The sequence below is a fragment of the Vidua macroura genome, chromosome 14 (assembly GCF_024509145.1).
Source record: "Vidua macroura isolate BioBank_ID:100142 chromosome 14, ASM2450914v1, whole genome shotgun sequence".
Classification (NCBI taxonomy): domain Eukaryota; kingdom Metazoa; phylum Chordata; class Aves; order Passeriformes; family Viduidae; genus Vidua; species Vidua macroura.
In genome coordinates, this window is record NC_071584.1 from 4,196,256 (window position 1) to 4,210,791 (window position 14,536).

General features: G+C 50.5%; 1 protein-coding gene across 1 annotated transcript in view; it reads left to right on the top strand.

Moving 5' to 3' along the window:
• LOC128814558 (exocyst complex component 1-like) overlaps positions 1 to 14,536 on the top strand; it is a 31,446-nt gene that overhangs the window by 705 nt on the left and 16,205 nt on the right. The window lies entirely within an intron of this gene.

The following is a 14,536-nucleotide window of genomic DNA, read 5'->3' on the forward strand; positions in this document are numbered from 1 at the left end:
GGATGGGGAGGTCCTGGCACAGGGTGCCCAGAGAAGCTGGGGCTGCCCCTGGATCCCTGGGAATGTCCAAGGCCAGGTTGGACGGGGCTTGGAGCATCCTGGGATGGTGGAAGGTGTCCCTGCCCATGGCTGGGGGTCAGATGGCTTTGAGGTTCCTTTCAACCCAAACCATTCGATGATTCCACAATTCCAAACCCAGCCAAACAGCTGGGTTACAGCAGCCAAACTCTTGCTATTCCTTGGATGATTTTATACTGTTGAGCCGGAGGGACTGGAATCCCCTTTCCCAAGGTAGGAATGACACCAGTGGGATCATAAGGAGCTTAGGCTGTTGTGGCAGCCTGTTTGTCCAGGCTGGAAAAACCAAGCAAGGAAAGAGAATCCCGCTCTTTTTAGTTTACTTGAAAATTCCAGTTTTATGTAAACCCAGGAAAAGATGACAACTCCAAACAACATCCCAATATTTCAACATTTCCAGGAATCCTTTCCATTGGAAGTCCAATGAAGCTTAAATCCCAACATTCCCTGACAGCAGAGCTGGCCTGATTTCATCCATGAATTTTTGTCCGTGTTAAATTTTTTAAGAGCAGAAGATGCAATTTCTTCTTCTCCTACAAATCAAATCCTGAGTCTGGGCACTCACATCCAAGGAATTTTTCTGTTTGGGTTTCTCCTTGTTGTTTTCTTGTATCTCAGGGCTGTTCGATTATTTTCCCATAAATTGCAGGACCTGTGCCCTGTGGATATTTTGTGGGATGTATTTATAGATGGGGAGAGTTATAAACGAGACTGGATGGATGGATGGATGGATGGATGGATGGATGGTGGATGGATGGATGGATGGATGGATGGATGGATGGATGGTGGATGGATGGATGGATGGATGGATGGATGGATGGATGGATGGATGAATGGATGGAGGGATGGATGGATGGATGGATGGATGGATGGATGGATGGATGGATGGATGGACGGACGGATGGATGGATGGATGGATGGATGGATGGATGGATGGATGGTTGATGGATGGATGGAGGGATGGATGGATGGATGGATGGATGGATGGATGGATGGATGGATTGATGGATGGATGGATGGATGGATGGATGGTTGATGGATGGATGGATGGATGGATGGATGGATGGATGGTGGATGGATGGATGATGGATGGATGATGGATGGATGGATGGATGATGGATGGATGATGGATGAATGATGGAGATTTGCTGGAGGCTGTGCTGGGAGAGTTGGGATGGGAGCCCAGGACAGGCCCAGTGACAGAAGCAACTATGGCACTTCCTGTTCTTTTTTCTCTTTCCCTTTCCCTTTTCCCAGTTGCCTCTGTGCTTTTTCCTCACATGCTTGAGGCTCATGGAGGACAAAAATTGCACCCAAATTGGTGCAAATACTCCCATGAGCTGATGTGGAAATGATAGAAAACACCCAGGCCAATGCTAATGTGTCCAGAGGCAACAGGGGATGGGATCTCCAGGGAAGGAGAAGATGTTTGGCATCATGGAAGCGACCAGGGGTCCTGGAAACTCAAGAGAAGTTGCCAGGAGGTTTTATAAAGCAGCTTTTACAAGTTCTTCCAAGAAGAGTGGAGCAGGAATTTGGGTCCCTCTCTGGCTTTAAAGACTTTATCAACCACAAGAGTGGCAGATGATTCATCCCCATCCCAAGAGAAGGCAGGGAAGGGTTTAATGAGGGTCTGTTTGTATCCATTCTGAGATTCCACAGAGTGATTGTGAGGAAGGCCCTGGAGCCACTTCCTGGCTGCTGTTCCCATGTTTTCTGAGCTTGGAAACAAATCCCTTCACCCCATGGTGCCTCATCTTCCTCATGCCCCTCCAGAGAGTCCAGCCTGCTCCCCAGCACTGCTAAAACCCCCTTGTGCTGCCCCAAAACTCCTTGAAAGCTCCTTAAATTTGCATTTTTAAGGATTGAGGAGTGTCAGCTGGAAGTGAGACACAAATGTCTCCATTGCCTGATTTTTCCTTGGCTAAAAAACCCCAAAATAGATTGATTGTGAGCCATGCTGGGATGAGGATCCTGTGACCCATCACGTTGCAAGGATGTTGTCCCAGAGCACTGATGCTACTCCATCCCTTCCTTGTCCAGAGATAACCAAGGGAATTGCCTGTGGAGGCAGGAATATTTACCAGAGGAAAAATCCCCTAATTCATGGATGTCAGAAGGGTCCACACAGAGGTTCAGATTCCTTGGTGCCACAGCCATGATTCACGAGCCAGGACTGGAGGCAGGAATCTTTCATCCTTAAACAAAGTGGAGCTAAAAAGTCCTAAAAAGGCAACAGAATCCCTGAGTGCCAGACTCCTGTGGGGCATGGAATTATTTTTAGGACATTTGGGGCACTGAATTATTTTTATAGGTTTGGGGCACTGAATTCTTTTTAGGACATTTGGGGTACTGAATAATTTTTAATCCCTTCAGGGTCTTGTGGCTGTATGTCCATCAGTGGGAAAATCCCCCTTTGCAGCATCCCTGCTCCTCCTGGTGCTCCCAGCTCTGTCTCCCTCTTCCCCATCCTCATTCTCCCTTCATTCTCCCCCGGTGCAGAGTTTTCCTCTCTGGGGTTAATTAAAACCCCACCGTGGGGTTTGGGGTGAGAAGAACTCAGGCCTGAAGGGGCTCTCAGTCTTGAATTGCTGGCCCCGTGCAGGCTCCCAGATTCCCAAAATTCGGCAGGAAACTCCCCCCAGCATCCCTAAACCCCATCTTTTTCTCTTTTCCTCCACCTCCCTCCTCCCAAAGCCTCCAGGTCTGCCAGCGGCACGGAGCTCTGAGCACCTGAGGCTGAGGAGAAGCGACAGCAGTGATGTCCCCTGTGTGGCTGTGCCCGAGCCACCCCTGTGCTCTCCCTGCGCCTCCACGAAGCTCCTGGAAGCCCCAGCCGCTGCCAGCTTCTATAAAAAGGGGTTGATCTGCTTCTGCCCAGAGCTCAGGTGGCTTTGCAGCCCTGGGGATGCAGCAGCCACACCCGTCTGACCCCGGCGGAGTCGGAACTCCTTCAATAATTCACCGACATGTCGGATCTGGGCCATTTTTAGCAGCGGCTGCCGCCTCGCGCCGCAATTGTTGCGGCCTTTTGGTGACAGATCGGGTTGGACAAGGCAGGAAAAAGGCTCTACTTGGTGGTGCACTTTAATTGGCTCCTCATTAGGGGAGCTCAGCCGGCCGTGCTGCCTGGGAGAGCGCAGGGAGGTGAGGGCAGGGCTGAAAACCCCTCCCAAAGGAGCCAGGGCTTGGAGGCATCACCACGGGAGGGTTTTCTGGCATGCTCTGATGGGAATAGAATTGTCACCACAAGGATGATGGAAATACTGTGTCAGAGTCCTGCTTCCATCCTGGATTTGCCAAGAGAAACAAAGGAGTGTCCATCCATCCCATCTCATCCCTGGAGGGACACTTTGGAACTGCTCGTCCCTGAAGCAGAGATGTCTCACCCAGGCCTTTCCTTGTGGCCTCTTCCAAGCTGGGCAATTAAAATCCTGATTAAGGAGCACAGACACCTCTGGATTTCAGGCCAGAACTGTCAGCTGGAGCAGGGTTGGGAATATTTCAGCCTCAGAAGGAAAGGGGTGAGGAATGGCCTGGCCAGAGCAGGAACATCTCCTGAAGAGCAGTGCGGAGCCAGAGGGACGAGGGACACCAAGGCCTCCCAGTTTCTCTGCCTTGCACTCTCTGCCAGCATTCTGGAGGATTTTATTCCTCCAAGGGAATTCTCCTCCCAGGAGGAGAATTCTGAATTCTGCTCCCAGAACAGGAGAACCCAGTGAGTCCAACCTTTCCCTGAAGCAGGTCCCATGGCCTTTGCCTTCTCACTCCCACATGGATGCTTGGGTCCTCTGCAGGATCCAGGGAAAGCTCCAGCAAACAACAATTAATGGGTTAAAAAAACACTTGTGAAAAGCCCACGGGATTTCTGGGCTATGGATCATCCACACAGTGAGCTGGGAACAGCCTGGGCTACCAAACTCCCCACAAACACTCGGATTTCCACGCACAGAGGATTTATTTCGGTGCTGTTCAGTAAGACCCAGGTGAGATGGGATAACAAGGGAGGAGGTGGCAGGTGGGTGACAGGAGGGACCTGTGGGGGCCTGGTGCAGCCAGTCTGTTCCTCAGGCTCTGCCAAGGCACTGCCCTGGCATGAAGGTGCCACCTGGCTGCCAGAGCCAGACTGGGAATGCTGCTGGGGCAGGGACAGGGAGCAGGTGAATCTGTCTGGGCAGCAAGGAATCCCCCACAGAAAACCCAGGTGTGCCCTCCCCTCTCTCTCCTGCAAATGGGAGGGATTCAGCCTCCTGGATTTCCAGGTTTCCCAGCTTAGACCAGTTTCAAGAGAGTGCTGAGATCCTTCTCTTCTTCATTCATTTCCTCCCAGGAAGGGTTGCCCAGCACTGGAAAAGTCTTTCCAGGGTGTTGGTGGAGTCACACCCTGGAGGGATTTAGAGGCCCTGTGGATGTGGCACTTGGGGACATGGGTCAGAGCTTGAGAAATGGTTGGATTTGATGGTCCCAGAGGGCTTTTGCAGGCTCAGGGATTCTGTGATCTCCAGCCCAAATGGGTCCATGGCTTGTCCTTCCCACTCCTTCCCATGCCACCCTCACCCTTCAGCGCAGAGTCCCTGTCCCTTTGTCCCCTGGAGCTGCTTTCCCAGTGTCTCAGCAGGTCAAGGACAAGCCCAGAGCCACCCCCAGCCGGGGCCAGCCCAGCCAGAGCTGGAGCTGCATTGGGAACGTCAATTCCAGCCCTGCTGGCCCTGCAGGGAGGGCTCACTGCCCGGATCTGCAACTGGCCAGGGAGAGGCCCAGGAACATCAATGTCACTTTGCCAGCCAGGGTTAGATTCTGGAAGGCACATCCCTAGCCCAGCACCGTTCCAGGGAAATTTGTTGGCCCATTTCCCTGGCCATGTGCCCAGTGTGCTTCATGACTTGGAGAGATCCAGCAGCGCCAGCGCTCCCAGGGACACCAGGCTGGGGAGGGAGCATTCCTTGTGCTTGGAAGGGGGTTTGGAGCACAGCTCCCACCTCCCTGGATCAGCTCCTCAGACCCCAGCCCAGTTTGGGATAACTCTTCCCCTGAGGGTGGTTTGGAAGAGCAGAGCCCTGCTGAACCTGGCATGAGGACGGAGCTCCGGAGCTTCCTGAATGGACAATTTATCCTTTCAAAGTTGAGAGAAGGATCAAAAATGCCCAAATCCTGGATGGGAAGGGACCTTAAAGCCCATCTCATTCCAAGCCCTGCCATGGGCAGGGACCCCCCTTGGAAGGTGGAGGTGACAGGGACTGAGCTGTGCTGCTGTCCCCGAGTGGCTCTGGCCAGTGCCAGGAGGGGTCAGGGACTTCAGCCCTGCCCTGAGTGACAAAGTGACATTTCACACGTGCTGGGCACTCCCAGGGGTGTTCTCTGCTAGTTCTTCTTGGCCCTCAGTTCCCTGAGCCTGCCTGGCTCCTCCTTCTCCTGTCAGGAACGTTTGGAAGTGGGGCAAGGAATCATTTTCAGAGAAATGTCTCCCAACTTCCCTCCCTCCTGTTTCCCTCTGGCCCAGGAGGAGCCTGGGACAAGAGCAGTGCAGGGATTTGGGATCTTGGTGGTCCTGGTAGATGTGGAGTCTTTCCAAGGGCTTTCATTCCCAACAGAGCTTGGATTTGGCCCTGGATGAGTTTTCCTGGAGGATCTGCAGCATCTCCCCCAGGCAGGCTGTGCTCCCTCTATCCTAACAGTGACAAGTGATGTCTGTGACAAGGGACAGGATGAGAGGAAACAGCCTCAAGTTGTGCCAGAGGAGCTCCAGCTTGGATATTAGGGAGGATTTCTCCAAGAAAAGCTCGTCCAGCCCCGGATTCCCCATCCCTTCAGGGATTTTTAGCCCTGTGGGTGTGGCACTTGGGGACAGGGCTTAGGGGTGGCCTTGGCAGAGTTAATGGCTGGAGCTGGAGCCATCATTCCAATTTATCTAAAGAGTTAAGGAGCAAAATCCATGGAATTCCAGCTGATCAGCTCCTGTGGGATTCCCAGCTGACAGGAAAATTCGGATGAGTCCCACTTTTCCCTGTGTCCAATTCTCTCTCCCCTCCCCCCCAGATATAATTAAATTCAATTAATCTGATTATCTGTGCAGTCTATCAGAAAAAGAAATCTTAATAGCCTGCTCAATGTGATGAATTAATAGATATTAATTAGAATTCATTACATTTATTACCATCTCACTGGGCTGGAACTCTGAAAACATTGGGGGAAAGAGGAAAATTCTCATTTTTAGTTTATAATTCATGTTGGATCGAACCTTTATCTTATCTGGACGTGTGTCACACAAAGTTCCAACCCTTGTGACACCCAGGTGGGGACACACATACACACCAAAAAAAGAGCCATAAATGTCTGTGGGATCACCTGGAGGTGGTCCAGAGGTGGATGAATATTTTTCAGTTCTGCTGGAGGCTGCTGGGGTGGGAAAGGGATCTCTCTGTGTGTGCCATGTCTCGTTGGGTGCTCAGGGATTTGGGAATATCCCAGTCTGTGACCCCCATCCCTCGCTCGGGCTCACTCCATTTGTTGGTTGTGTTTACTCAAGGGGAAAAAAGAAAAAAAAAAAAAAAGAGAAAGTGGGGCCATAAAGCAAAAACATTTTAAAGCTGTGACTGCTCTGGCTGTGCGGGACATAAATCAGGAGAGAGGGAAGGGAGGGGAGGGAATGTGGCCGCAGGACCTGGCAGGGATGGCCCGGGAGCAGGCAGAGCCTTTCCGTGATTCCCAGCACCCTCTAGTGGGATCTCCGCCTCCGGAGCATCCCAAAAAACCACGGAGCATCCCAAAAACCTGGCACAGGCGGGAGGATGAGGGTGTGCAGCCTTGTCACCCGCCAGTGGCACGGGATACACTCCAGGGCTGCTCACACAGAAAGGGGAAGTTCCCTGCGGCATCAGCAGCTTTTCCACAGGAAGGGACAGCCCTGGAACTGTCCACACTGCAAAAATCAGGGCCCCACGGTGCCCCAGGAGCTGAGTCCCTCCTGTCCCCTCTGCCTCTGCTCCCTTGGATGGTCAATGGAGCCAGGGATCAGATCAGAGCACCCCGGGAATGCTCTGGGATGAAAGAGCCCCCCAAAAACTGGGGTGGAGCCAGGGTAGTTCTCCAGGCAGTACAGGGGATCAGCCACAGGGTTCCAGGGTGGAAGATCCCAAATGTTGCAGCTTCCCTGCATCCCTGGGCGTGCTTCCTTTGTGGCTGCAGAGCAAGAAACCTGGGGGAATGGAAAATCATCCTGTGGGAATTTGCCATTAACGGATACGAGGCAAAACCCATTTCGATTCTTCCCTGGAACAAAGCAGTGCTTTCTTGGCTTGGTTTTTTTAGAATGGAAAATGGAATCATGGAATGGTTGGGATGGGAAGGGACTTGTCTTGGGTTACAAGATGTGGCTGGGGATGTGTGTTCTATCCCCATCTGTCAGAGCTGGGGCAGTTATCCTCTGTTCCTTGGGCAGTTTTCTTTATCTCTCCCACAGCCAATCCTCCCTCCAGGAGATCTCTTCTCTTCATGGGCCATTAATTATTAATTATTATTAATTATTATTAATTATTATTAATTAATGGCCAGTGAGTGTCCCTGCATGGCTGAGAAAATTCCATCATCCCATGGGGAGAGGCTCCGCCCAGGGGAGGAGCCAAGCATTTCTACCTGGATACAATCTGACCTGGGGAACACCACAGCAGCCTTTGCCCACTGCATTCCCAGAGGAGCAGCTTTCTTCCCCACTGCATTCCCAGAGGAAGCCCAGGCCCATCTCCAGCAGCCCGGGAGCTTCAGAGGAAAACTCCAGCCTTGTCCAGGATCCCTGCTCCAGCAGAAGGACAGCTGGCACTGCAGGAGGGCTGAGCCACCATGGAATGGGACTGCTGCCAGCACCCTGACCCACAGGCTGCCAGGCCTGTTCTCACTCTAGCAGTGGTTTGTTTGTTTGTACTACTACTGCATTTGTATTTTCTTTTTCCTAATAAAGAACTCTTATTCCTATTCTCATACCTTTGCCTGAGAGCCCCTTAATTTCAAATTTATTATAATTCAGAGGGAGGGGTTTACATTCTCCATTTCAGGGGAGACTTCTGCCTTCCTTAACAGACGCCTGTCTGTTCAAACCAGGGCAGGACTTTAGAGCTCATCCCAGCCCACCCCTGCCATGGCAGGGACACCTCCTGCTGTCCCAGGCTGCTCCAAGCCCCAGTGTCCAGCCACTGCCAGGGATCCAGGGGCAGCCCCAGCCCATTTTCCTGACTAGACCTGGATGTGATCTTCTAGAACAAAGGTTGCCCATGCTGGAATCAGCAATTCCAGCCCTCCTGGGTTATCCTTTGGAACACTCCAGCCAGTTTTCCTAAACTGTTGGAGCCATATTTGCAGCTGGAATCCTGAGGCTGTGGCTTCCCCAGGGCAATTCCATGTGACCTAAAAAGCTGCTGCTTTGTGTGTTTTAAAGCTTTTCCTCTTCATTTGCAGAGTGGCTTTTGTCCCCAAGCCCTGCATGGGGGGACAAATAATGCTGGGGGACTTTATGGGATATGGAACAGAACAAACGGCTTCTCCTAAAATATTTTTTATCTTCCATAAATCTTGATTCTGCTGCTCTATCCTTTCCTAACATGAAGCACCTCAGAATGCAGGAAAAAAAAAAATGATTGGTGAGGTTTTTATAATCCCGGGTGTGATTCCTGTGTGGCAAAGACGAGAGAGCAAAAATTTGATATTCTAGGTCTGCACATCCAGATGCCCCTGGGCTGCTGCTGCCTCCAGCCCTGCTCTCTGGGAGAAGGGATGGGATAGGAGCAAGGCCAGGTCATGCCTCATCCATCTCCTGGCAGGGAGCTGCTTCCTGACCTGATTTCCCATTTCCAGCTGCCTCCAGGTTGTTGCTCCACAGCCCGTGAGGAATCCCCCACCAGTGGCTTCTCCACAGTCCTGCTCCTCATGCAGAGTCTGGAGGGATGGGCAGAAGAGCTGCAGGGCTTGTGAATCTGGGAATGTCAGGAGAAGTTAATGGGAGCCTTTGCACTATCCCAGTTTGAGTTCTTGGATCTTATGATCGTGGAAAGTTTTGGCTTTGGGAAGGGACCTTAAATATCATCTATTTAATCTATTTCCACCCTCCCAGTTTTTCAGAGCCATCTACAAGGTGGTTTCACCCAGAAGAGCCTGGAAAAGGCCATTTCTCCATCTTCCCATGGGTTCTACAATTTTTTTCCTAGAAAAATGAAGCAGGAACACCTCCAATCCCAAACTCCGCTCACTGACAGCAGGGAAGAGAGGAGAAATCAGCTTTCCTGGGATGCAGCTCCAGCACAGGGCCTGCGTTTGTCTCTGTGTGCAAGAAAGCAGATTGAGAGCTGAGGACAAAGAGCCCCCCTTGAACTCTGTGAGGCTCAGAGCATGCGAGCAGAGTGAGAAAAGTCTTCATGAAAAATGAACGAAGAGCAGGTGGCTGCCAAGAGCGTCGGAGATGAAGCTCCCGGAGTTATCTGGGGCATGAAGAAACCCAGCAGGCCAGAAAAATGTGAGCAGAGAGCAGCGGAGGTGAAAAGCCAGGCTTTATGTTTAATTAATCACCCTGGAATGGTGGTGTCCTGCTGGGACAGCAGGGTCGTGCCAGGCCTGGCTGTGCCACCGGGTCCCCACCAGTGCCACTGGCTCCTGATGTCCTGTTGGAGCCCTGGATGCTGGATGATGGAGAATTTGAGACTTTCTGTGCTGGCAGGCACTGACCCCCAAGAGAACACTGCATTTGACCTGGGGCCGTGGAGAAGGCTTCCAAAATGGAATGACAGAACTGGGATTGTGGGTGTGCAGTTTGAATAGAAGTGTGTGGTATCACAGGGTAGAAACTTAGAGTTTAAGGGTTTAGAATATAGCAATATATATAAGGCAGGATGGAGGTTTTAGGGCGGAGGCTGGTCCTTCTACTTCTTCTCCTTCTTCTCCACCTTCTTCTCCATGGGTTTGGGTGGTTTTGTGTAATTGGATAAAAAAGTCCACATTGCAGGCCACAGGTGGTTGGTTATTGGGTAAAAAGCAGAAATAATTTAAGTTCAATTTGTTAATTAGATAGTTTATCCTTAAAAGGCCTCCTTAAAAGGTAGAGAGAGAGATGGGGCTCCATTTTTAGGTTGTTAGAGTGAAGTGCTGTAGAACTCACACTGTGTGAAAGTATAATATAGATAAAAACTAATAAGTGTCTGAGTCCAAACAAAAAATAAAAATACCGTCTCATGCATTTAATCCCAACCCTAGCAAAACAAAACAAAACAAAACAAAACCAACTAAAAAAACAAAACAAAAACAAACAAACAAACAAAAACAAAAACAAAAACAAAACACCAAAAAAGAAAAAAAAAAACAAACACCAAAAGCTCCACAATGTCCCATGCAGTTTTCCCTTTTCCCTGATTTTTTGGGATGATCTAAATCAGTGGAGCCTGTGCTGCACCCAACCCCTAATGCTGCACATCCACACAAGAACCCACAGGAGGAGGCAGTGCCAGGGCTGGGAGGGTTGGCACGTCTGGGACTTTCCTGCCTTTGGCACCGGCAGGAGAATTTTAAAAGGGGGATAAAGAAAAAAAAAAAAAAAAGAAAAATCCCCCCTGGAGCTGCAGTTCTGTGCTTGTTGGATGACAAGTGAGCTCAGATGGAGGAAGCATTTCTCTCTGAAAAGACTGACATTTTTAAACCAAGAAATAGGAAATGGAGGTGATTTAATCCCTATTTCACTCTTTTTAAACAGAGAAATAGGAAATGGAGGTAATTTAACCCTGATTTTGACTGTTTTTAACAAAACAAGGAGGAAATGAAGGGGGATTTAACCCCTATTTTGACTCTTTAACCAAACAAAGAGGAAATGGGGTGCGATTTCACTTTGTTTTGCTTTTCTCCCTCTGCAGCTCTGATGCTCCTTCTGCACCTGGGGAATTCCTGCCCTGGTCTCAGCTCAGGGCTTTGCTCAGGTCCTTCAGGCTTCCTGTTTCGCTCTCAGGGCTTTCATTTCACCCACAAATCATTTCCTGTTCTGAGGCTCCCTGTGACTGATCTCCTCCATTTCTGCTCCTCTGGTAAATCTTTGCCCTCCCTTCCCTTTCCCAAGGTGCTTTCCCTTTTCCCTTTCCAGCAGCTGGGTGGTGATGGGGGAAGCTCAGAAGCTTTCCCTGACATCTTTAAGTCTCTCAGGTTGTCTCTGGATGTTGGGGGGGGTGTGGTGGGGCTGTGATCCTGCTCTGCTGCCGACAGCTTTTCAATTCCAGTCACGGGAAGTGTCAAGCCTCCCAAATTAACTCATCCAGCAGCACGGAGCCCTCTATTACTCTGCCTTTCCATCATTTTCCTGGAGTTCAAGTGCTGCTCTAAATGAATTAGTGTTGGGAAATGGGTGTGGGGAAGGCAATGCCATTGGAGAGGCTGAAAACCTGACAGGAACGGAGGAACCAGGGTAACCCAGAAAGGTTCAAAGGGATGTGGTGCTGACAGAATCATTTTAGCTGTAAATTACTTTTTATTTGGGGAGGTCACAAGCATGGTAGGAGTTTTTAATAATTGGGGATGTGATTCCAAGCTCGTTAAACGTGTGGCTGAGCTGAGGGAGTAACTGGGAGGGGTTCATTGCTTTCAGTTCACTGCAGAGCCACAAATTCAACAACAAATTCCTCCTCCCAAACATTCCCAGTGCCTGTTGTAAATATTATTATTATTATTTTAATTATTATTTCCCTGCAATCTGTATTTTTATTTACCCCAGGTTCTCACTCAAATATTTGCAAAACCCAATGTTTCAGTTGTAGCCACTGGGTTTTCCCCTCCCCATGCAGCTCAGAGGCTGTGAAAGGATGCCTGGGGGTCTCCAGGTGTTTACCCAGGACCTACAGGCCTTGGATTGCAGGGAATCCTGATATTACTGGGCCTGCTGAGAATGGAGAAGTAGCCCAATAACATCTCCCATGCTAGGGGGTTGGAAGGAGAGGAGCTTTAGGGTGTCTTCCAACCCAGCTTCCTGAGACCTGGCAGTCACAGAATTCCAGAGTGGTTTGGGTTGGAAAGGACCTTAAAGCCCATCCCATTCCCCCCTTTCCATGGGCAGGGAACTTTCCAGAGCCCAGGCTGCTCCAACACTTCCAGGGATGGGGCAGCCAGAGCTTGTATGGGTCGTCTCTCCATCCTGGTTGTGTTTTGCAGGGAGATGCCCTGCTGTGTCCAAGGTGTTGAGGGGATGCTGAGGGGTTTCCTTCCCTCCTGGATCATCCATGTCTAATTTAGGAAAGTCAGGCTGCCCAAACATGGCCAAATACCCAAGCGTGGCTTAGCAGTCACAGTGGTGCTCACTCAAAGGCTGGACTTGATTTTGGAGTTCTTTTCCAAGCCTATTCCATGATTCCCTGGTGATGCATGGACACAGCTTCCATGGAAGGCCCAGGAGCTCTGGAGCTGTTTGCAGCAGCCCATAGAGGCTGCAGAGCTCTGCTCCTGTCTGGCCACCAGCGCTGGCAGGACACAGCCAGGCCCATCTGGCCACGGGGACAAAGCTCCTTGACAGACAGCTCCATAAGGGATTTAAAGATTGGCTTTACTGAAAGAGGGATTATGGAGGGCTGGAGTCAGTGGGAATTTGTGCCTTTAGGGTGACATTAAGGTTTTGGGGAAACGCAGCTTGGATCAGGTTCTCCCTTTCTGCTGCTGGGGCTGGCAGAGCATCGTTAAAGTTGGGATAATGAGGGTTTTTATTAATGGGAATGTTCCAGAGGCTTTGGCAACACGCCAAATTCAGGGTTTCACAAACGTGAAAATAAATGGGAAAAAGAGCAGCTTCCCAGTTTTACATCAGAACAAATGAAGTACAGCATGGCTGGCAGGAAAAATCCCAGTGCAGATACCAGATTTGCTCCAATGCCTCATTATCTCACATTTCCCACACACAAGGAGATCAGGAGCTCCCACCACACCTGAGAAGTCCTTTATCAGGTAAGCCTGGCTCCTGCAACTGTTTTGGCTCCTCAGGAATTCAGAGTAGGAGACACTTCCTGGATTTTAAGTCTTTCCCTCTCATTTTACATCCCATGGGATAAACCAATCATACTGATCTTAAATATTGCTGTATTTTTGTCTACCTCCTGCTGGGAGGCAGAGAGAGAACCTGGTTCTCCTTCCTATGGTTCCCAGCCTGCATTCCTGCCCCCATTGCTCCCGTTGTGTGTGATGTCCTTTAGCTCAGGCAGCTCTTTGCCTTCCCAGATGTAATTTTAGATTGCAGCCTCCTCTCCTTTCACCTTCCTACTGGCAGGATGAGCAGGATGACCTCTCCACATCCTCCTCTGCTGGTGCCAGGTCACAGGAATGGCTTCCCACTGCCAGAAGCAGGTTCAGATGGGATATTGGGAATTAGGAATTGTTCCCTGGAAGGGTGGGCAGGCCCTGGTACAGGTGCCCAGAGCAGCTGTGGCTGCCCCTGGATACCTGGAAGTGCCCAAGGTCTGGCTGGACAGACCCTGGATAGCGGAAAGTGTTGGAACAAAATGGTCTTTAAGGTCTCTTCCATCCCAAACCATTCCTTGATTCTCTGATTGTCTCTTCCCCTCACCAGGCCTGAAGCCTCTTCCTTGCCCCTTCCTGGCTCCTTGCATGCAGCCAGCCAGAATTATCCCTCTCATCCCTCAAATGGGACCCCCTCAGCAGCTGGAATTCAAGCCAGGGTTTCCTTGCCACCAGCAAATGCTGACACAGCAGATCCAGCCCTGCTAAAGCTCCAGCTGCCTTGACCAAAACATCATGAATATTCATGAAGCGATTAATTAATGTCTCCCTGCTTTAATAGCTCCTCATGAAATTCGGTGCCATCTCAGGGGCTGGCACCCGTGTGGAAGTGTCACTTGAAGGTATTTTGGAACAACCTGGTCAGGAGTGAACACGTTTGAGGACTGCAGTGACCCCAATCAGCTCCCCGTGGCTGTGATGGTGATTAGTACCCATAATTAGAAATTCTCCAGGAGGGTCAGGCTGTGCTGCAGAGCTGGAATGGTGCAGGAAGGAATTTCCAGCTGTGGGATATTCCAAGTTCAGCAGCCTCCATTGTTCTTTGCACTTACACGAAGTTTAGTGGCAAAACTGCACCTCCTGTGGCTGGAGATGCCCTCCAGGAGCCAACATCCCTTGGGAACAGGGAGATGGAAGCATTTGTATGGATGGAAACAACATGGGAAATGCCATGCTGCCATGCCTCCCTGTCCAGTTCCCTTCCCTTGCCAGGACACCAGATTATCCACACTGCCTCCAGAGGGATTCCAGGGCTGAGCTCATGGAAGACTTTCTGGGGTTTCTCTGTGTATTTCCAGTCTGGAGTGAAGAAAGCTTTGAGACTTCAGCAGGATGGGGATTGCAGAGGGAATATCTGCATTGGGGGTGGGGTGGGTGCTGGGTTTATCCCAGATTCTTACCTCCAGTTGCTCACCCTTCCCCACTTGGCACTTCCAGATCA